Raw genomic sequence first — 23,478 nt, forward strand, 5'->3', positions numbered from 1 at the left:
TCAGAAACTTCAAGGCATCATCGCATATTAGCGTACCTAGCTTGTGAAGGGTTAAGTAACATTATTTCTATGGTCTCCAATGCTGGTAGTATGTTCAAAGTGAACAAAGCTCGAGACATGTGCATTCTTCGTCCAATAACTTGTCCGGTAATTGGTATATTGATTGCTAATGTCATCATGTTTTAGTATATATAAACCTTCTCACTCTATCATACAGCCGCCAACAATCCAAGAAGTCATTGTTTATTCATTGTAACTCCCAAACTGGCCGTGTCAGATTCTGCTTGAGGCCGTGCTGATAAAAATCAGCAGATGATTGGGCACACACATTCTTGACATGGCTGACCCATGACATCTTAGGGCCAGCAGGGAACCTGTCATTATGTGTACAATACTCTTCTTTCTTTCCCCTTATCTATTCCCAGATGACTTTGAGATTTTTATTAACTCATTAATGACTGAAGATGTCATTAAAGAAAGTGGGGAGGAGGAGGAGGAAGGACATTTTGTTTGTTTGTTTAAAAGTGGGGAGCAGCAAGGCATTGGCTCCATGTAGAGAAAGGCGGAGGAAGCTTAGAGGCAAAGCCGAAGTCTATCCAGAGGAAAAGATCATTAGTTCATTAGGATGACTAAAGCTGAGCTTTGGAGGGAGAAAAAAAAGTTAGGCCATATTTGAAACACAACTAATGGAGGGATGGATTTCTCTGCAAAAAGAAACAGCAAAAAATGACTAATCAGGTTTAAATAGTACAACCTTTACAAGCACAGAAGAATATCTCGCTGGCACTATCTAGGTTTTCAAATACTTAAGTATTTACTCAGAATGAGTTTTTTGTTCAGCGTTAACATTTTATCATACCTCTCGAAGTGTGTTGTTTTATACAGGGAAACAGGGTTTTTTATTATGCCTTTTTTAGGGTTTTTGTATAGATACAGCAATTGAACAGATATTGAACAGCATTATATAGTAATCACGTCTGCAGTTGTTTTCCAGGTTGGTGTGGGTTTTTTGCATCTTAAGTTCGTGAATTCTATCTGTAAATGTAGCAAACTACTGAATATAACTTTGCATTTTTTTACTATGAGCTCAGGGTTTGATTGAATTAAAATATATATTTGGAGCAGAAGTTTCAGCTGAGTTTGCTCACAGCCCACTTCTGATCCTAGAGCAGTCAGTCACTAAACAACTTCTGAATTCAGGATAAACAACTAGTCTCACATTATAGGCTTGTCTTCCATTTTAAAATCTTGCCTATATTAGTTTCTCTTTGAAACAATCTTACAGCTGATTTTTTTTAATTGGAAACTGGATTCATGTGGGAATGAAAGTCTTTTTCCTCCTGAAATTTGGGTGTTTCCTATCATTAGAGGTCTATTGGTTTAGAACCAAGGACCTAATATTTTAAGGATTGCAATTATTTTATTTTAATGATTGCCATTTGTGGATTGACTAAGGAATAGTGAGTGCTTTTCTGTCTTAGGCAGCTGCCCTCCATATGGTGGTTGAACTCAACCTAGAAATATCTGACGTGATTGTAGTGGTTCTGGACATTAAAGTGACACAGAGCTAGATGTCATCTGCATTGGCTGGCCTTTAATAATCTTTGATTCAATGTCTATCTTTTTGATGAGGTGAGTGGAAGAAAGACGAGCCTGTTTCCCTGAGGGACCTGCAAGTATTGGTATAAAATAATAGAATAAGCTTCTTCCATGGGACCTGTGAGTTACTAAAAAACTCAAACAGGAATCTGCTTATTCTATCACATAAACTGCAGATAATGGCTCAGCAATCAGGCATATCAGTCTGATAGACTGACTATAGCAAGTTTTAGAACATCTAACAGGAGTTAAAACCAAACAATTTAATTATGCCATATTGTTTCTGACAACTCTTCATTCTCTCCACTCAATAGACGACCCAGATCACCTGGGTCATAGGACAAACATTTATTCTTAGGAATAATGATAATATTTGCTGTGTCCTGAGTCTCTGCAAAGGCAGTGGACACTTTCTGCAATATTAGCAGTTGGTTTTGGTTTGCTTCTTTAAGAGAGATTTCTTTTCCTTTTTTGTCTCCCAATAATTGTATCGCAGTGGGAGCTGGAGTTCTCCATCAAAGGTCAAGGACTTGTGCAGGGTGCTGTCTGAGGCTTTAAAAAAAAAACTATATATAAATATTCCAAAGGAACATGGATGGGACTGAAAAGGGAAACAAAATAAATGGCAAGAACATATCAGCATGTGCTGGCCTAATCAGCTATACCTAGCTTAATCAGGGTGTGCCATCTACCTAATGCACCTTTTTGAGAGGAAAGATTTCCTTTCTTCTCACTTTCTGACATCCAGACTCTCTTCCATCATGTACCGAAGTGGGAACCTGTGATGAATCTTTGGATAATGGACTGTTGCTTTGACAAACTGCTCTTCTAGTGAAACACGTGCCTGTCTTGGCGACAATAATAGCAAAGTGTGGATTTTGTGGAAGAAATAGAGGCTTTGAGGGCTACAGCACCAGACTCTGAGTCTATAAATTGCTGGACTGGGATGTTAGATGCCTTTTAATATTTTCAAACATCCAGTAGAGTAATGAAAGAACTGTAGGACCGTCCTGATGTAAGACCTCGGGAGAGTTGTTTTCAGAGATCATGGGAGCTCACAACTTGTTTAAGAACATGAAGTCCTATCCAAGTAATAGCTGGAAATAAGTTGCTTGATTTTTCTGTCCCCAAAGACGAATTCTTGTAATAGCAAAAGTGTAAAATCCAACAAAGAGAGGCTTCATACTTTCAGATACTCTAGCCACTTCATAGGGGGGGAAAAAAAGGCATACTGACTGTGAAACTATTTGGGGTAAATAAGGAGGACAGACTTCTCAGAAATAAACTGGCATGGATTTGGCCATGAGATGTCAGATTCATAACTTGGGAAATGAATGCCTCTATATACTACAGCACAGGCCCTAGCCCAGCAGTGGCAATTCAGCCTTCTGAGCCACAGGGATTTCTTTATAAGCAGTGGTATATTAAATGTGGAATCGGGTAGGCCAAAGGGACGGCAGTAAAGCAGAGACAACGTGCAGTGACCAAAAGTGAGCTAAAGCCAGACACTAATTACTTCGCAGTAATTTTGTTGTCCTTTAGAGTTGACTAATATCTCTTGCTCCTGGAAGGTAGATGCTTTTCCTAGCACTTAGGTTTTACACCTAGTACCTTTTTTTTTCTAGTTTAACTGAAGCTGGGGACAAAGCCAGTTTTGTCTATTTATCCGATTTAGTACCTTTATCAATGTAAAGATGAGGGGTGGATTCTTATACTGTGCACATCGCTGGAGTGGGCTGAAGAAGAACGCTTTTAGACAGGCCTAGGTCAACAAAACAGATTCATCCATCACATCTGCCAGAATGGAAAGATAGTTGTCTCGATGCTCGGTCAACCCGAGACCTTTCTGCTGAGTCAACTGACAAGATTGCAGATATTTGTGACAATGAGGACACTTATCCACTAGTAAGTGGATGGAAGACCACCTACACTTTTGGCGGTGGGTCCTCAGGTTAGGAAGCTCTAAACTCCTGAGCACCAGCATATTGCTATTTGCAGTCCTCTTCTCCTTATCAGTTGAGAATTGTTACCAAAACCTAAACTAGAATAAGACAAAATAACAAAAGGAAAGGATTCTAAGGTGATAATGGTGGGAGGTGCGAGGGTCCGTACAAAGTACAGTAAAGAAACCCATGACAAGTCATGATAAATGGGTCGTTATAAAATTCATGTTTAGGCTGCACCAGTCTGGGGATAATGCCATTCGTCATGGCAACACTGGGGCACTAATGAGCCCTCATTGCATATTCATGGCTTTGGCGCCTCTCTTCTCTCTCAACCTCCCTCCCACCCTGAACCAATGCCTGGTAAATATCTCCACCTCAAGCTGAAACTCGACTTAGGCTGCTTTTTTTTTTTTTATTTGTTATGTTGCAGCAATTACACTGTAAAAGTGCTGCACAAGATTGATTGCTCTGATCTGTAGTTCAATTGTAAATTAGAATACACATCCCCCTGGGGACACACGGCCCCTATTTGTGATTAAGAAAAAAGCCCCATAATAGACTAATAGCTAAAGTTCTCTCTCTTTTACTTTCAGGCAATTAGCTTGATGAAATGGCCTCTTTTTGTGTACCCTGGAAGTGTAAACCGATATCATAATGAAGTATATGATGTTTATTCTATTATTTTCACCTTGCCATGTATGCAGGAATGCATAAATAATGGCTGCTTTGTCTAGTACATTTACTGAATCAGAAGTAAACTACGTCTTAAAGATGCAGTGTATGATCCTGCAGCCTTACGTTAAGCTGGGCATTGTGACCAGTCTCTATAAAAACTAATGTTCTGCCTAAATAAGTTGGAGACCATTTTTAGTCAGGTGATTAAATACTGTTTGCAAGACACTTTCATTTATAAAGAACCTTAATTGGAAAATCCTCCTAATAACCTTGTGAGAAAAATAAGGTATCTCCATTTTGCAGAAAGGAAAACTGATGGGGAAATGCTGAACATGTTACACAAGCCCACACAGGACCTCGGTAAATGCTCAAGAAATCCTAGCTCCTTGTACTTTTTTTCAGGCAATCAGAAGCTCCCTTTTCTCTCTCTTGTGAAGTGTTATTAATGCTGTCCTGGATGGTTCATGGAGTGGCTCTGACCTTAGCTTGCCTCAAAGATGTAAAACTCTGTGGTGTCGTGGTTGTCTTCGTTCCCCTGTGACGTACATGGCTAAAGCTCTTTCACCTGAATCCAAGGTGGATATGGTCATGCCCGTATGCAATATCATGTGTTGGATGTTGGCTTTCCCAAGGCTCAATTTGAGCTGTCAGTCTGAGCAACTGAGTCATGTTGTGCAATAGCGTTATAACACTGTGATGGTGTTCGTGCAGTTGAGCTCAAGATAAATATCTGGGAAGAAAACTGCCATACGATGATAAATCTGGGCATACCTGCTTTGTGACGAAAACTGCCTCTACATTAGCATTTCACTTTGGCCCAGGAGTGCACTTTTGAAGTGAATCCTCCAAATGACCCTGCTTACTCTGCCCCGCAACGTGAGGCAGTCTTGGAGCACGCTAACTGAATTCTTTTGCGTGAAATTAAACCAGATTATGTCATCTGGAAGCTCCAGCAGCTAATGGGAATTCAGTCCACAGGAGCATGCTAGAGCTAGTCCGAGTAAACCTCTGACATGCAGTGACCTGGGGCCAGTCCCTGCTCTCCCATGCACAGTGTACACACACCTTTATTTGCCTATTTGCTAAGCCAAGCGGGGATCCTATCCAAAGAGTTATGAGAAGCTCAGATAGTGTGGCAGGGAGGACGTGAAATAGCCCACAAAACCTGCATCAGAAAATGCACTGGTTTATGTATAACCTCATCAGTTTATGTGCAACAGAAATATTTTCATTTAGTTTAAATCCTGTGTGAGAGAGGCTGTGTAGGGGAATATAACAGAGTTTGGAAACATTTTGCTAAGAAGCAGTACCAGTACAAACCTTTAAAGTGTATACTGTACATGGCTACAATACCATATTCTGTTTAAACTTGTTCATCATTGTCTTCTTGCATGACAGCCTTGGCATTTAAAATATGTTAGGGGTGACACAATACTTTCACCTGGTGCAGACATATATCACTGGAAGGATGTTCTCATAAACAAAGTGCTGCAGGCTATGATCTTATCATTCTCCTCTTCCTTCTTCTCAGTTCAGTTCAATGACAAACACGTATTTCTCTTCTTTGCTCCAGTTTCTGCTCTAGACGAGCCTGGTGTTGGAGCAACAGGTGATGTTGCAAATCAGGAATGACAAGCATCGGTGGTGGCAAGCAACGGAGGGGGCAGCAAGCGTGCGACAGCTTTTATAATGCTTCAGCTGGTGCACGAATTCTACACAGTGCTGCAATTCTATAGCGTGAGCAGAAGTTTACTCACGTGCATGCCTGCACACGCACGGTTTTTTGAGGAAGACATAAAGCAAATTAGGGTGTTCACATGTAATTAGCTGACTATTAGTGCGGTTCAGCCGAGGCGATAGGCAGACAGTAAACTTTGAGATACTTCGCAGATAAAAGGGCTGAGGGTGTTCTGAAGAAAGCTGGAGGGAATAGTTCAGAAGAGAAATTCCTGACAAACTGAGCAGGCATCTAAGGATGTTCTTGCCCTACACCATTAGCGGTGTAGCTATACAGGCCTTCCCTCCCCGCCCCCACAAAGCTTAACCCTTCCTGGTATCCAGGGCTCTTTCTCCTTGGATAGCTCACTTTTAAATTATTTCAGAATTAATCATAATTTTCTGTTTAAACACATTAGTTTGGACTAAAACTGTGAAATTCCCCGCTCATGCTTCTTGCCCTCCTTCTTGTGACAGGGTATGAAACGGTGACTATAACCCCTGTAGAGGCTGGAATACCTCCAGTTATTTATCTAACAGTGTAGATGACCAGGTCTAGTAAAAACATTATCAGTTACTGTATGTAAGCACCACACTTGGAAAGAAACCCAAAGGGTGTCCGAGTTCAAGTCTTTGCAACTCCTATGAAAATGTGGGTATTTTAGGAAATCTTTGTGCAAAATGAAAATATCATTATATTTTTTCTCTCATTTTATAGTGGGCAGGGAAGTGCTTTTTTTCTCCTTTGGGAGTTTTCAAGATTTCATTTTTTTTCAACTAATTCTCTGGCTAACCAATAGGCTGCTAAAAAGTAAATCAGACTGATTTACTTTTGTTTCGGTAATTTCAAAATATTTCTCTTTTTTTGCCTTTACTTATAAATTAAAAATTAAAACCAAAACATATTTCAAAGCAAATAAATGTTCATTTAGAAAAATATCTATCAGGACACTTGAAATTACTTTAAAATATCTTTAACATCTTTTTTTTATGGTTGAGAAGCCTTGTGAAAACCACATTATTCCCACCAAACCTTTTCGCCTGTTTGGCATTTTCCAATACAGTGTTTTCATGGAAAACCCCAGACATAATCACTTGTATCATCAATTTGGTATCTCAAGGTGTTCTTGTTCAGGATGGCTTCTAAGGAGGAATAATTGAGAACTTCATGGTCCGAGTTGATCCAGCACTGAAAATTTCAAATACTGCTGAAATTATCCATATTTCTGAGTATCTATTCATGTAAAAGCTTATATTTTTCGAGGCCTGTGTATGTATGGCCTGTTGTCCTTTCCATTCCTCGCAAATATGACTGATCTAAAGTGTTTCCATTGAAGTAAAATTTTGTCATAGGTTTTGCACAACTTGCACACTATTTCTTTGCCAATGTGTAAACTCCATAGCAAGTCTGTGAGGACTCCTGAAAGGAAGATGTGCAGTTGATATATCAGAGGAAATTTTCTTCTTTTCTGTCATGCCAGAAGCAGATTTCACCAAATAGGTGGAAGAACTAGCACTGTTGGAGTGGGTAAAGCCATATTCACTAAAGAACATGATAATTTTTGCAGCCAAGGAATCACTTCTCAGCATACAATTAGCAACATTTGGTGAATAGTAATTCTTTAACCCCCAAAAATGACCACTCCTTATTTTAGCACTCATTTGTGGAAGGCTTACGTAGGCGTTTGTCATGAACAAAAGTTGGAGTAAATTCTCTACAGAAGAAATGTTGACTCTTGAGTGCAAGATTGTGTTGATGTTTCGGTTCATCTTGAAGGAGGGAACCTTCTGCTGTAAATCTCAAGTGATGCTCAAGGGGAAGAACAGCACGTACGAGGAGGAGAGCTAGCATGCCAGTGGCCAAGAGCCTACCACTAGAGATAAAGCCTGGGGACCGTGTTACGGTAAGAGCAAATGCTTTCTTTGCAACTCTTGCTGCCCTGTTCACCGTCTTCCCGAGGCCTGTCCTGTTCATTTTCCTCATCCCACTCTGCGGAATGACAAGAAAACCTGAGGTTTTTCACAGGTTTCTGGAGAGAGGAACAAACTTTCAAACAACTATTTGTCTTGCCTAGAAGTAGCTGTGCTGGGTTAGACCAAAGGTCCAGCTAGGCACTCGCCCTGTCTGTGGCAGAAACCCCTAGTAGGTATACAGAGAAATGTCAGAAGTCAAACACAAACTAATTCTCTTGATGTATCTTCCTTGTTCCTATCACTTGGCGCATTACAGAGACTGACAGTAGAAGTTGCATAAAACAGTAATGTTTAATGGTATTAAAGGAACTATCTTCCATGAATTTCTAGTCCTTTTTTAATCTGATTATATTTTTGGTATTCTGTGGCAGGAAGTCCCACAATTTAATTGTGCTGCATAACAAACAAAATTTTGTTCGCTTTAAACCTCTTTTGCTCCTTGTACTAACATAGTGAATAGATATTCCTCTCTTCAGAACATTCTTCATAACATTTGTCATTGTATAAAGCTCAGCCATCTCCTTTCAGAGTTCTAAATTTATCTAGTTTTTCCTCACGTGGAAGCAGTTACGTACAATTACCCACAAGACAACCACTAGCAAACTCAACTGTTGTTACTGAGACTGACTCTCTTCCAAAAATTAATTTATTTAAAATAATCCTAATGGTGCAAATATCTGAAGATCAGGCAGATCTATAAAACCTGCCCGCAGCAAAATCATGCAATTAGAATCGTGCTCGTAAGTGTTGGAGTCTTAAAACATTAATAGATCATTTTAATGGAAGGAGTTATTAAAATTGTATTTGATTTGCATTATTACAACACTGAATGCACTATGGAAAACTGATTTCATGAGAGAAGTGCAGCACAAAACAGGTTCTTATCATCTGAGTTGGAATTTAAAAATAGACCATGCTTTACAGTTCTGCCTGAATTTTCTTTAGTTTTATTTCTCTTCTAAACAGGTAAGAACTCCTGTTTTTATATTAGAAATAGAAAATGAGGAAGAGGATAAGAAAATAGCTGTAGATTGAAATAAATCCTCAGAAAAGTAATTTGAGGAGAAAAAATCCTTCCCAGTGTAGGTAATTTTTGTCATATATGAGACGTGTTGTTCTGATTATAACCACTATCAAAAGTCCCATGAATTGCAGGGTTTCTGTAGATGATTTAGGAAAAAGTTGCCCCAAATGTGGAAGCAATTATAAAGACATTCATGACTCATTAGTAAGCACTCCTTGTTTTATTTCTGTTACAAGTAGACTGTAATTTCTGGATCTCTATCTGACATATTTTCTACTGGGCACTTACCCTCCCCGATGTGTTTATAAAATTCCCCATTTTATTATCGGGATATCACAAGCAAATTTGATGTACAAACATCTTCCTTAACCCAGTAGAAAGCAGAGTTTGTTGCAGTCAATGGAATCATTTCCATTGTTTCCAACAGACTTAGGAATAAATGCAAGGGTTAAAAATATAACCATAATCACAAAGTGGAAGAAGAAATTCAGTGAATTTGTTCTGCAACCGAGATATTTTTAGTTTTCTATTCTTTAGAATTCCTGTAAAGGTATATCCCTCATGCGCAGTTGTCAAAAATAGTGTTTAGGCATTTAGACCTGAGATTATTTAAGCCAGTACAGAAGTGTGCCCTAAATTTTTCAGGGCAGTGCAAATGTGCAAAAATGCTGTCTTCATGTTCAAAAGCTCCATAACATTTAAAACAACTGTGCCAATAAATTAAACAAAGGAGAGGGTTTCTATTAAAAATAGAAACAGTGTCCTGGAGAAAAAATATTCTCTATCTTCTGAGTTTAAAATATGGTTTAAAATTCAATGATCAGACCCTTAGCAGGTGTAAATCATCACAGAAATGATGCTGTAACACTTTCTGTGATATTACCAAATTGTCTTGCTGGTAATTAAGAATATCCTCTGTGGAATAAGGACCAATGACAAGAGAAAGTGTAAGTTGATATTGTCTCAGCACACATAAGCGGTAGACAGAAATATTCATGTGCATAATCTTACACCTTGCCTACATGATACCCAGTGGGCTAAAGTAATAGCATACAGAATTATCTTTGAAAAGGCAATTCTCAACAGAAACTAAAAATCTTATGAGTTGACTGTAAGTTTCTCATAATTATACATGGCAAAAATGAGAATAAAACTAACGGGCATGCACTTGGAAAATGTTTCTTTGAAAATGTATCTTTAAACTTTCTTTTAAGATCCGGAGTACATTACACTCAAATGTTTTTCAAGCCCAAGTTTTCTGTTTTTCATCCCAAGAAAATCAGTATCTCTTATGTTTCCCCATTTTTTTCATGGGTTTATTACATCTATATTCTACAGCCCAGGGAAACAAATGCAATTTCTATTACTCAGGAAGGTAAAGAAGCCTGGTGAAACATGACAAACTTTTGCACTGAATTTCTGGTGTAACTTTCAGGGGAAAAGGGCACCTATTAATTCAATAGCTACTTCCATGAAGAGCAGTACAAGCCATGCTGTTCATTACAGTGCAGTTCCTTTAATGTACCAAAATAGTGAGTCTATTCCATAATCAAACTTTTCTCTGAAAAATAAATGTTTCCCTTCCTCAATATTAAAAGTGCATCTCTTCTGATCCTTGTGAAAATCATTTTAACAGGTTCCTTAAGGAGATGTCTCTTTTGAGCAGCGTAGTCTCAGGGTTGGGATCTCAGATGTTCATGAAACCTACTCTGACCTGTGTGTTCTGCTCATGGCTTTCCCCAGTACACTATGGGATTTTGAAATCCCTTGGTTTTAATGGAAATTAAGTCACTCTGGGGTTTGCAGGTCTAAACTCCATTTAGTGAATCAGGTAGCTGATGACCAATTGTGTTTTCTCATTTGGATATTAAGATCAGTTTTGGTTCCACTATCCCAAAAACCACCAGAAATAGCTGAGGGAGGAAAAGTATAGTGCATGGTGGTGAACGATGCTTGGATGCATGTGTCTGAAATGCCCTATAAGTCCAGAAAAAAACAGAATCATGATGGCATAACCAGATGACACGAAAAGGCCAAATATTTACCTCATATGAAGACAAAAAAATAGTCTGTATAGATTACTTGAGGGAATCTTCATTACAGATATTGAAGGATATTCTAGATTATCAGAAATCAAGAAAGAATTAGGTGCATATATATATATACACACATGATTAGTCTTTGATCTCATGTAAAATACAGAAGGCAGAAAATACTGTGTATTAGAGGTTCCTGAGCAAGAACCATTATCTAGGCATCAAGTGCAAACACATTACGATCAGAAGACTTCTTCTGAGGTATGAAAAATATCCAGGAAGCAGAAATATTTGAACACTTCTCTTTAAGCCACCAAAACCAAATCTGGAAGCCTCTGTGTAAGGCAGGCTCCAGAAGCATCATCCCTCCAGAGGCTCTGATCAGGCAGTACCCCGATCTCAACATCTGCACAGCCCAAGCAGGGATACATTGAATCTTTCTGAAGCTGTTTCTGAAACTTTCTGAAGCTGTTTAATGTGTTAGGCTCCTTTTTCACCTGTTGATACCCTGACTTCTCTTGTTTCATGTAACATGGAGGAGTGCAGCTTTTTACCTTGTATTAATACAGAACTTACAAGTATCCACATATGAAGACTAGTGAAATGCTGCCTGTTGTAAAACAGCAAATATTTTCTGTAGAAAGCAAATTCTGCGACATGCCTACTAAGTGAGAAGCAGAAACAGTTTCTTATATGTGGCCCCCCAGTGAACTCATCCCATTTTGTGCGTATTGGAGCTTTGCAAATCTCCAGAGTTTTGTGTTTAGCAAAGCAGATGTGCAAATGGAGATCCTGGTGACCTCACCTCTGAGAATCAGGCCTTTGACATACATTACTCTCCCGCTGACAGGAAGAGAAGTGTGGATCAGTTAGCGTTTCACACCTGCAACTAATGTAGAAGTTGTAACGATATAAGTGAGCATTAGGAATTGAAGTGATGCTTTGGACATGAACCAGCTATATTTCACAGGAAAGGTGCAAATCCACATTACGACTCAGGACATGTATTAGCTGCAGCCCTTCTTTAACCTGGAGAGAAAGAATTATATCCAAGGGAACTTACCTCAAAGAGTTTCTCTTTCCTCTGGCAGAAGTGATGATTAGGCTAAAATTGGCCATTGGTTTTATCTGTAGTTGGGGAATATATGACTTAGTTTGTACAGCTTCAGCTGGTAGGCCGGTCTCAGTTCAAGGTCCTGATCTGTTATAAATACCTCTTCAAAATCAATAGAGGAATGAACTTGGAATAGGGCTGAGGACCTTGTCCCACTCCTTAGGCCTGGACTGAGCTGACCTGGTAAATCTGGGAGGGGGTGGGATGTCACTGAACACCCCAAGTTCTCCAACTCCCCTCCACCTTGGGAAGTCTGCATCTCCAGACAGTTTCCTGGGGCCAGGAATTACAACAGCTTTTCACCTACTATTTTCTTGTTGGTAACAGATGCTCTGTGCTGCTCCCTGGGCCATTTGGGCTTCTTCTAATGCTACACTATGTATTATTCTATAATGCTCATCACTGACCAGGACTGTCTTCACCAAATCAGATCTATGAACTGCAGAGCATATGGGGTTGGATAATTTTGTTGCCTCATCTAGGAGTAACAAAACTTGTGGATGGGTAGAAAGGTACCATCGTCTTTTATAACAGTTTGCTTTAGCCCTGGGAATTCATCTCCTCTTGATGGTTTTGGAGGTTTCTTCATCAGTGTCTAACAGGTGGCTGCTCTGATGCCTTCCAGCCTACAGGCTGATGCCTCGTGGCTTTCTTGCTGGCTGAGAAATGTCACAGATGGAATTGAGCAGTTTTGTCTCCTCCTGCCAAGTGTACAGGGTAGGAACAGGTCACACCAGCACATCTTTCCTTGAAAAGTCAGGGGACACTACCGCCACCAAAATGGGTGGTTAGGTGACGTTCAGTTTGAGAAAGGAAACTGGTTTGTCACCTCATTGCTTAACGGTGTGATCTCAAGCCAGAGCTGAGGTGTATCTATGGGTGCAAGAGTTAAGATTATATTATTGACACTATGCTCATCACGCTCTGAAGATATTCTAGTTTCCAGCCTCAGAATGTGATACAACATTAAAAACATGGGGGGATTCTTGGTTACATCAACGTTAATTTCTAGGTTCTCCTCCCAAAGAAAACAAAGCATCTCTCCCTACTCATCCTCCTGATTTCTATTAGAAGATACAACAGCTCCAAAGTAGATGAGATCTGTCATAATCTATCACTCCTTGGTCTGAGAATCGTATACACATGTGGGAAAGGTGTTCTTACCCAGAATAACATAAGCTAGAGATGAAGTATGTGTGAATTCTTTTGTGTAACGTGATTGTATGTACATACTCTGCAAAGTGTATTTGGAGGTAGTTGAGAACAGTAGTGTGTATGATTCAAAGTAATCCGGTACATTAAAACACATAGAAAGGGCACAGAGGAGGCAAGGGAAGGTATAGAAGGAAAAAAGGAAAGAAAATAGATGTAGAGACAGCTACAATGATGACAGGTGTGACCGGCAGGATCACATAGGACAAATCCCAATAGTTTATAAGAAGACGGAAAAATGCCTCTCTGGCATTGTACCTTTTGTGTTTCTCCACAATGATGTTATAGGGCTTTTTCTACTCTTGATGTAAATGCAGCCCTGAAGCTCTCCTGATTTTTTCCCCCGTTGTGTAAGATGTCCTTTACACTGTGATGAGATCACTGGTGTATTAGTTCATTTTAATCTTTTCAGAAATAATGCAGGAACTGCAGTGAGGTCATGACTGCAGTAATGTCTAAAAGGATGGTTTCATGGAGAAAAGGAGAAATTTTCCTCTCATTGAGCAAAACTGTAACAGAGTTTGTGACTCTCAAGTGTGTTGGACAAGTTAAGGTTTGTTTATTTTTGCCTTCTGCATGTTTTTGCGAAAGGCAGCCTGCTTCATACTCTGGTGGTTGTTTTTTTTTAAGTATTGCACAAATCCAGCAAAGCTTGCAGACAAAGGACCCTGCTAGAGCAGTACTCCATTTGAACAATCATGTAGAAGCACCTTTACCCATGGTACCCACCCCATCATACAGTCAAGAGGGGGGTAAAAAAATCAGACTCCTGTGATGAACTGAATGTCCCCACCTTAGACTTTCTGCATCATTCAGAGGGCAGATGCCTGACTGAGAACATCCTAGTTCCCATCCCTTTCAAGGAGAAAAATCCTCAGGGCATCCCCCAGGGCCATGCTATCACTGTTTAATATAACATATTTATGCCTCATCGATCAATAGAGTAACACCAGGCATGAATTTGGACTGTGACACTTCAGGCAATGACAGTGACTTGGAAGTGCCAAACTTCCACTCTTACCCTGATTTTACCTCCAGTCTTTTCCACTCTCTGTTTGCTAGGTGAAGTGGCAAGACTTAATGATATAATTCTGAAAGGTCTCTGGATGGATTTAGTACTGGAAAGAAACACGTAGACAGATGGAATCATAAGCCTCGCTTTACCATGGCCAATGTATTGTATTTTAATGTGTTCTAATGAACTTAAAAATGACTCCCCAGTGTGCTTGCTGCCTGGTCAAAGGGTTTATTTTGAGTTTGCCGTCCTCCTGGATTCTTGAGATAATTCCCTCTGGATTTGTTGGGTCTACAACAAAGTGGTGATAACAAATACACTGTTGCTTTAATCCAGTGCCATGTTTTCTCCCTCTTTGCAATGTGGATTTGTGCATACTAACAGTTATACGGCTCCCAGTTAAGCAACTTTGGGGCGTTAGTGACATGCAGCATAAAACCAGTTCCCCTTTCATACCTAGAGACCAGGCATCCTGGATGATCTCTGTGACACAGCAGGTGCCACAGGTTCAGTTTTGCTCAAAGAGTGTCAGAGCTTTAGTCACCCAGAGAGATTAATGGCGTTAATTGATAGTGATAGGGAACTGTGGGCTGTAAAGCCCATTGCACGCAAAGAAGAGCCCACCTCTACATACTACTAATATACATAACTATAGAAAGCCTTCCTATTTAAAAAGACTAATTAATAATGCTTAGTGGTCTGGATTTCTAAGTATGAATTATCAGGGATAAGAGAGGTGAGGAAATGGGTTAACATTGTATTGTTTAAAATTACAGGGGTTTAAATTGTTTAAAATGATAAGCAGATAGGGTTTCCATGCCAGATTTGAGACGTTTGTTCTCTTTCATTTGTACTAAAATTTCAGCTTGAGCTCACATTGTCATTCTACCCAGACTGCTTCCCAGACAAGCTAATTTGTCTACCTGTGTTCCATTTTAGGCCTTGGTTTTAATTTGAGGATGATTCCTGCTAATACCAAAGACTGGAGAGGACATCCATTAAAAGTCTACACAGCAATTGAAATGGAAAATTCCAAAAGAAACCCTATTAGAGTTTTTCTCCATCAAATCAACATTACAGACTTCTTATGCATTTCTTAATTAGACATTGATATTAACTGGACTGTTGCATGATTTAAATCTAGCTCTTAATCTCAGCTATTCTATGCTGCTGTAGTTTTTATGACATCCAACTAGCGACTGCTTTATGCATTAATCTATCTGGAAAACCACCTTCACATTTTTTTTTTGTCTTTTTTTAGAAGAATAAAAGCCCCAAGAAGGAAATGAAAGCTTTTGGGTTCAGCCACTAGTAATTTTCTGCTTAGTATTTGAAAAATTGCTTATTTTAATTGCTTCATAGAAGAAAAAGATATCAAAGCTAACGTTCTTTCTCTCCAAACTTTGTAATTATTTCTCTCAGACTCTTATTTGAAATGCCTTGAAAGGATTTTCATTGAAATGTAGATTTCTTCTCTTTCAAAAGTACTTTTATTCCCCTGTGCTTCTTTCCCTTTTTTTCTGGTGACTTCCTCTCTAGATTTAGAGCAAAATACATAGACTCCAATCTCTGGACACTGTAGCATGTGTCACACAGACGTCCCTTAAGTGCCATCTTCTTTAAAACTAACCTTCTCACGGCCTAGACACTGTGCTGACAGTCAGCCATAGGTCTTAGACAGCCTGGTATCCTTGGGCTTCCTCCACAGACAGTGAAGAAGAGTCATAGGTGTTATAGGGGTTTGCTGTATGACAGTCCTACCCATTCTGAAAACCACTGTGTGATTTGCTTATGAATATCACTACCAAAATCAGGGAAGCCTAATGGAAGAGTTTCATAAATGTTAGTGAGCATGTCAGTGAAGAGAAGTTTGGGGCTTGTGATAAAGTCTAGGGACAGGGAAGTACAGTACAGTTTCAGGTTCTGTTTCCAGCAGTATAAATCCTGACTATCCTAATCCAGGAAGGAATTTGCTCACTAAACCATGTAGTTAGTTCTGCACTGTGTTTAAACATCAGTAGCACAAAGCCTCAGGATCATGTTGGCCTCATCCGTAATCCTTGATACCGACATAGCTATAGTAGCAAGAAGTTCTTTATTTCACCTATACATTTTCAGGGAACTTTATTTACTAATAGATTATGATCTGCTCAAAATGATCTATACATTCATTACATCTAGAGTGGGCTTTCATAACTCACAGTATCTAAGAATGAGGCAAAACTCGCATTTGTTTATAGCGCAGCAATTCTGCTCAGCAAAAAAAAGACACAGAGAAAATACTGTCCTAAGCACCTTGTGATCTGCTCTGAGACCCAGCTGATTTCTCATGCCAGCTCAGAAACGTCTTCAAGAGCCTCAGAAGCATGGGGAGCTGGCTACCTCAGAGACCCCTCGAAATACAGCTGTTCTCTCTGCAAATAAGTGGCACCGCAAGCCTAGTGCGGTCATGGCTAAGGTTATCTCATAGGGGGAATCTGCACAGTGGAACAAAACATTTTGAGAAGAGAAGATTGAAATTAAGCTAAAGCATTCACAGTATCAGATTTTACATGCATTTTTTGCAATAATACAAAAGGAAGAAAGAGAACAAGAAAATGAGTTAGAGGAAGATGGAGAGAGAGAGAGATGGTCTATTAAGCAAAGCTACTTTTTTACTCTCTGAATTTACAGTCCTGATAGACATCTTTATTCAAAATTACTCATTTTTTATATTCAGATACTACAGTTTTCAATGCTGGTTCCTAGATTTGTCTGGACAGATTACCCTCTTATTCCCACAATGAAACTTAATTATCCTTTTTATATCATCAGATACTTTCAGTGATCTCCTGAACTGTTTCTGGGGACAGAGAGCAGCTGATGGGTCAGTCAGTAAAGCAAGTACTATGTATCCCTGTTGGCCCCACATTTGTGAAGGCAGAAGCCCTTTGGCCCCAGGTCTCCTTAGAAAGATTTTGAGCACTAGTACAAGTATTTTGCTCATATCTACTTTTGCTGAGCTTTTTTTGACTAGCCAGAGACTTGTAATTTTCTCAGCACCTTTCTGTGTATTACTTGGAAGCATCTAAATGTGAGTAACTCACCTGGAATCTGTAGAAGGATATTTGAATGATTCATCTCTGAGGCAAGAATAACCCCTCACAAAATCCAGGATGGAAATGACTGTATGGTTTAAAACATGCCTTCCTCTATCACTGCTGTTGCAGCAGGAAGGAATGTGTCTGAGTAGTTAAAGTCCAAATGACTAAATAAATTTTTTCAAAGCAGCAGTAGTAGCACAGAGGGTCATATGAGTTGCTGGTATCGAGTAGTTACCAGACTTCGGGACACTTCATTGACTTCATCTGTAAAGAAACCTATAACACACGTTATCTGTTATCACTACCTTCTGTGTCTGAGCAAAAGTACCAAAGAGTAAAGCATTAGCCAAAGTGGAAAAGTTGCATAAGATAACCCAAGACTTGCAAGTACTAAAGGGGAAATTATAATGAGTATCCATTCAGTCTTTGAGAGTTATTTTTTAGCTCTTCTTTTTTTTTTTTAATTATTATTGTCTCGATTATTCAGATAAGAAAGTAGAGAAATATTACAATAAATTAAAATATAAATAAGCTTAAGAATATCACCCAATTCATTTGAAGGTAGAGAGATAGCACAACTGATGTGTGCTGTGGAATACTTTATGAATGAAATGCTAACTCCCAAAGAGCTGACCTGGTGAAATAATTTTAATATACAAATAAAGCAGGTGTTGCTACGGTACACAGGTATGCTTCACTGGATCGAACAAGTCGTGGTCAAACATGGTTTCACAACCAGGCTGGGATTAACAATAACCTTTGTACGGACTTTATACATTGACTAAAACCGAAATGGAACAAAACTCCACTTACCCTGGCATACTGTTCCTATTCCAGTCACATATCTGTATGAAAGTTGCTTCTTCCAAATCCAGTTTGTGACCCAACCTGAAAGCAGAGGACAGGATGGCGCAGTATCACTGAGACCATATAGTCTGTCATACCACAACCAGAGATTGCAATGGCATTGTGGAATAAAACACAAGCTTCTCCGTCACACCCCACCTACATTTTTTCCTGATGAGTTTATCACTCTTAATAATCTCCACTAGCCTGTGAGAACAGATAATCTGTTTTCTATAAATGCAATAAATAATGCTTTAAAGGACATGGCATTTATTCAATTCACCAATTTAGTGATTCAAAATAAATGTAAAAAGAAATGATGTCTAAAGAAATGAGCCGCAGGATCCCAGGATAGAGAGTCTCAGGCTGAGTCCCCATTTTTGCTGCTGATGGGTTCTGCCATCTTAGACCAGTCAATTCAACCTTCAGCCCATGTGTATTTACCTGCCTCCATAAAGCAAATAGTTAGCACCTTTTATAGGGATTTTACAGTAGTGTACTGTACAATCTGTACAGTGAATGGCAATAAACTAGGTCCTGATCTCATCTGTGCCCTCACTCCGTGTGACTGAAAAACGAGTGATAAAAAATAATAATACGCTCTGAATAATTATGTATTGTCTTTATAGTGAAGCAGGCCTTGAGCATTGTGAGCTCTCCACGGGGAGAAGTCCCATTTAAAAAATCTCCCTGGCATAAAAATGAATCAGATCCTGTCACGTGAATGGCCTGCATTTACTAGTCTTTCCAGTTACCTTCTAGTCGTTCATTTTCTCAGTTGACTTGTGCCTGTTCTCTGGTTGTCGACAGGAACTGGGTAACAAGAACTTGCTGGAGATGGAGTATTAAATATATAAACAAACACACAAAAAACCTGCTGACTTGGCAGATGCACTATTATAACCGTGATGTAAAACTATCAAACAACAAATGCAACTTCCGAAAGTCTCATGATTCACATCACAAACAGAAAGGGAGAAAAGTGAAAGAGGACTTTGACCAGTGCTAACAAATTTGGAACAAGACTGGGTTTTGAGATCATAAGACATTCAGGATGGGTCGGGTTGAATTCTTGGTCTGTCTGAGCAGCAGATCCTGTAACCATTACAGCATTAACCCCTGCATCCATCATCTGTAAAAAGGCAGCATTTGGACTACCCTGATAGTAAGGACCACTCCGCTATAGCCAGGAAAATCAGTTAGTATCTCAGCTCTAGGACACTGAAAATGTTTGGGAAGTTCAGGAGCATACTTCTCTCCTCCCAACGGCTCTAAGTGTGGTACCAGGGCTGGTGGTTTCATCTGGGAGATGGGGAAGGCAAATGTTGCCTAGACTTTGAAGCTCTTAGAAAAGGAAACGGTTCATACCTGCTGCATTGTGCTTACGCCAGGTATGGGGCATTTCCCCCAGGAAGATGAAGCAAAACAGAATAGGGCAGGGGCAGAAACACCAGGAGTAAGCTAATGGATGTTTCGGTGGGAAGAAAGGGAGATTAATTATGGGAAAAATCTACTGGCCATTAAGTGCCCTGGAGCAACTATTGCGACATTGAAACAGTGACTTTCCATGTGGCTTTAAAACATCAGACCTAAGGAAGCATTTGCAATTGAAACTGCATCTTCTTTTTCTTAACTCTCTGGTTGCCATGGGCCAGCAGCAGCCTTGCTAAATAAAATGGTTTTTTAGGGGGACTAGCTGGCCCCAGGGATAGGTAATGCAATATAGCACCTTTCATCTCTCAGCCATGAACCCAAGTCAAACAGAGTTTGGTAAATGGCCAATAACCCTTACCATCCCAGGGGCTGTTTGGTGACCTGTGCAAAATGAGGAGGGTCATCTCTGTGCCTATGTACTAGACAGCAAGTGTCAACTTCACCACAAAAAGAGACACTTTACTACTCATTATGCCCCAATTAAACATTCTTAAGCCGAGTGAATGAGCCCGGAAAACTCAACCATCTTCTTACCCAACGATGGTGGTCCCAGTACATCAGGGCTTGAAATACATTAATGAGGACAGTTGCATTGTAGCAAACAGCCTGTTTCTCTCCTGCAGACAAGAAATCCAAGTCCAAACTACTCACAGCAGCACGTGATTGCAGCTCTCCCCAGATCTACGTGGAAATCCCTGGGAAGAATGGCCCAGTTTTTAGGTGCAGCAGATACTGAGGCATGGCCGTGAAGTCACAGAAAGCTGCAGTCTTCCGCAAACCTGCATTTAGGACCTTAAATAGACACAGATAACCTGCACAGGGGCACAGCAACCAGCACTGATAGAGTTAATGTGCTTCACTGGAAGGCTCTGTTCCCTCACACATCATGAATATACTGTTCTGGTTACCAAAATAGCTGTATTTGGAAGGGTTGAAGGCCAGAAGCTCACTGCGGTACCATTCGGTCCCCATGCACTGCTCATTTTAAGGTCAGACCTTTAGCATCAGGAACCTGTTAGAAGAAAGAGGAATCACTTTAAAAGTTGTTGCCACTCTGGGGGTTACCCTGGCAGGTCCAAGAGGGGAAAGGGAAGGGCAGGGGCAGATAAACACTTGGCCACATGAAAAATCAGCTGCCCCTACATTTCAGTAGGTCTGCATAAACCTCTGAAACCCACCCAAAATTCCAGCCAGCTTGTTCTTTCTCACAGTGTTTCTAGTCACCACTATCATTTTGTACCCCTTCTATGCCACAGCAATGATAACGTTGTTGTCAACTCTGAGTTACTCTTTAATCCCTACTATCTTGATTAATTGCATTAAATTGGTATACGTGTGTTAATGAAACAGAAGATGGCAGGCGCAGCTTTTACTTCTTATTCTTTCAAGTAGATAATTTCTCAGGGCTTCACAGATTGTGGAAAAATAACAATACAGACACACCACACATCATATTTCAGCTCAGCTGATACAGCTATTTCACTCCTACAGTGGCCCACGATTTTTTTCGCGTATCACAGTATAGGCTTAATTACCATGCTGCTACTGCATGGCAGCTCCCCTCACTTTCTTTTTTTTTTTTTAATTTATATTATTTGCAAGTCGTAATCATGTTTTCCTGTCATCCCCAAGCAATGTGCATGCGTGCGTACGGGCAAATGCCAAACCTGGAAAGGAAATTTGATGCATGTCCATGAATTAGAGTTTTCAAACTTTGGCTGAAGATTAGTACATGTAAACACAGCTCTGCCCCCTTCATCTTGGATAATTGGTCACAAATGCTACTTGACACTTCTCAAATCAGACACTTTACATACTTCTGAGCATAGCTGAACTTTTCTGGCAGGAATTCATTTGCTTTGCAACTCAGCCGCTCATTCCTGGCCCCGTCCCTGCTCCAGTGATTTCAGCGCAATGTTCTGCCAGTGCAAGAAGCACAGAGGCAGGACCAGATCTGTTTGCTAGCATTGACGAGCCTGGCTTTGTTGACTCCCTCAGAAATACAATTACTGCAGCTAATGTTCTGCCCTTCGCCAGCCTTGATTAACAGCGGGATTTTTACCTTCCGGTCCCTCTCTCTATTCCAATTACTGTACAAGTTACATTGCATCAGGGGACATCTCAGAAAAATGAAGAAGGCAATGTAGAATCACCAGAAAATACAACTTCTGACACACTAGGACCCTTCTGCAGCTGCATCAGCTTTATGGGAGATGGCTACGGACACCATCCACCCCCAAAGAGATCATCTCAGTTTTCTCCTACCTCTCCTGCAAACTGTGCACGCTCCAGCAGAGAGGGGGAATCCATTTCTGGAGTACTGATGAAGTTTGAAGTAGCTACAGAATGTCGTGCTATTAAACAGCCTCCTGTTTGCTCTGACATTGCTGTGTGTTTACTCACCGTGCACCGGTACTGCAAGAGCTGAGCAGACCATATGCTCACTTAGAAGGGCTGCCAGGTCTCAGGGAGCATTATTGTACCTATTCCAGGAGGGGTTTGGGGCAAGAACACGTTCCGCAAGGTTTTCACTAGGAGTTATGTATTTTATCTGGTCATTTATTTCTGTCCATCCTCTGGATTAAATGCCAGTTTCTCAGCATATCCATATACATCTATGAATAACCAATGGAAAATATCATTCACCCTTTATTCACTGGGACGTTGATAAGCTGCAGCATATTAAAAATGTTTGTTCTTTTCAGCTATCAAGTGGGATGTGTGCCAGCATGCCCTCCTCATGCTAGCTGCTTCATCCAGAAAACAGAGAAAATGATGAAACAATACCCGTTCTAGAAGAGGGCAAAGGTTCACATGGGTTATTTTAGCATTATTGTCTTGCTCATCATTAACACTCAGTCTATAAATTAGATCGAGCCCCTACCTGCAGAAGGAAAGGAAGAAACTTTGGGCTGTGTTTCAGGTATAGACCATGAGAGGAGCAAATGCCCAGCCACACGCTCATGTTAGCTTGGTTCTCAGGGCTTCATACAGCTCAAAGGACTGACAAGAAGGAGCCACGACAAGAACAGTCCACGTGATATTTCTCCAGCCTTTAGTATCTTGTGCCATGACTGAGAGCTGAACAACCACCCAGCAACAGTCAGGGAACCAGCTGCACCAACCATCTCTCTGTGTGCTTGGTCCCCACACTTTCCAGTCACAGCCTTGTGATTCATGGTTCGTCCCTAGAGAAGAAGGGTAGCTGGCGTTAAAAGAGATACAGAAGATTCACTGTGGGAATGCAAATGCCCTTATTGCCCCTGAATTTGCCATGGAGCAATGCAAGAGACGTCATTCCTTGCTAGTGTGTCTTGGGTTCTCACAGATTCTTACCTTAAATTAAACAGATGGAAACATCTCTCACTTCCTCCTGTTTAACTCTGATACTGGAACCATTATGGGAGTAGTGGGTATGACATTTATAGGTGAAAAAGGCACCAATTGGCAGAGAGATGCAACATAGCTCTAAAGCCTGAGCTAAGGAGGAGGCTTAGTTTCCATTGCTATTATATATCACTATATAAATTTAGTTTTCAGGTCCTAGACATTTTAAAATAACATGTCTAGTGTTAGAATAGAGGAGTATCAGAAAAAGTAAATTACAGGTTACAGTCTTCTAGTATTTGCAGTAAAAGAACTATTATCGTAATTACACCTATAGAGTACTCGTTTATGTTGTTATTAGGGGAAAAGGATGGTAGAATTAGGATGTATGGAAAGAAAATCCTGCAGAAGGAGAGCCAAGTAATTTATCTGGGACAAAGAACTATGATGGCTGCTCAACGCACTTCTGTTTTCAGC

At 40.1% G+C, this 23,478-nt stretch overlaps 1 long non-coding RNA gene across 17 annotated transcripts in view; it reads right to left on the bottom strand.

Annotated features, from left to right (window-relative positions):
* Positions 1-6,716: 6,716 nt before the first annotated feature.
* The window catches only part of LOC142060435 (uncharacterized), a 38,574-nt gene continuing 21,812 nt past the window's right edge, over positions 6,717-23,478 (bottom strand). For 8 of the 17 annotated variants that reach the window (XR_012661732.1, XR_012661746.1, XR_012661738.1 and 5 more), the window contains one exon: positions 8,539-22,862. This is a non-coding gene — a long non-coding RNA (uncharacterized LOC142060435). Of the gene's footprint in view, positions 7,927-8,538; positions 22,863-23,478 lie in introns of those variants that run through there. The other 9 variants (XR_012661745.1, XR_012661740.1, XR_012661736.1 and 6 more) reach the window with 9 other exon arrangements.

The sequence above is a fragment of the Phalacrocorax aristotelis genome, chromosome 7 (genome assembly GCF_949628215.1).
Source record: "Phalacrocorax aristotelis chromosome 7, bGulAri2.1, whole genome shotgun sequence".
Taxonomy (NCBI): Eukaryota; Metazoa; Chordata; class Aves; order Suliformes; family Phalacrocoracidae; genus Phalacrocorax; species Phalacrocorax aristotelis.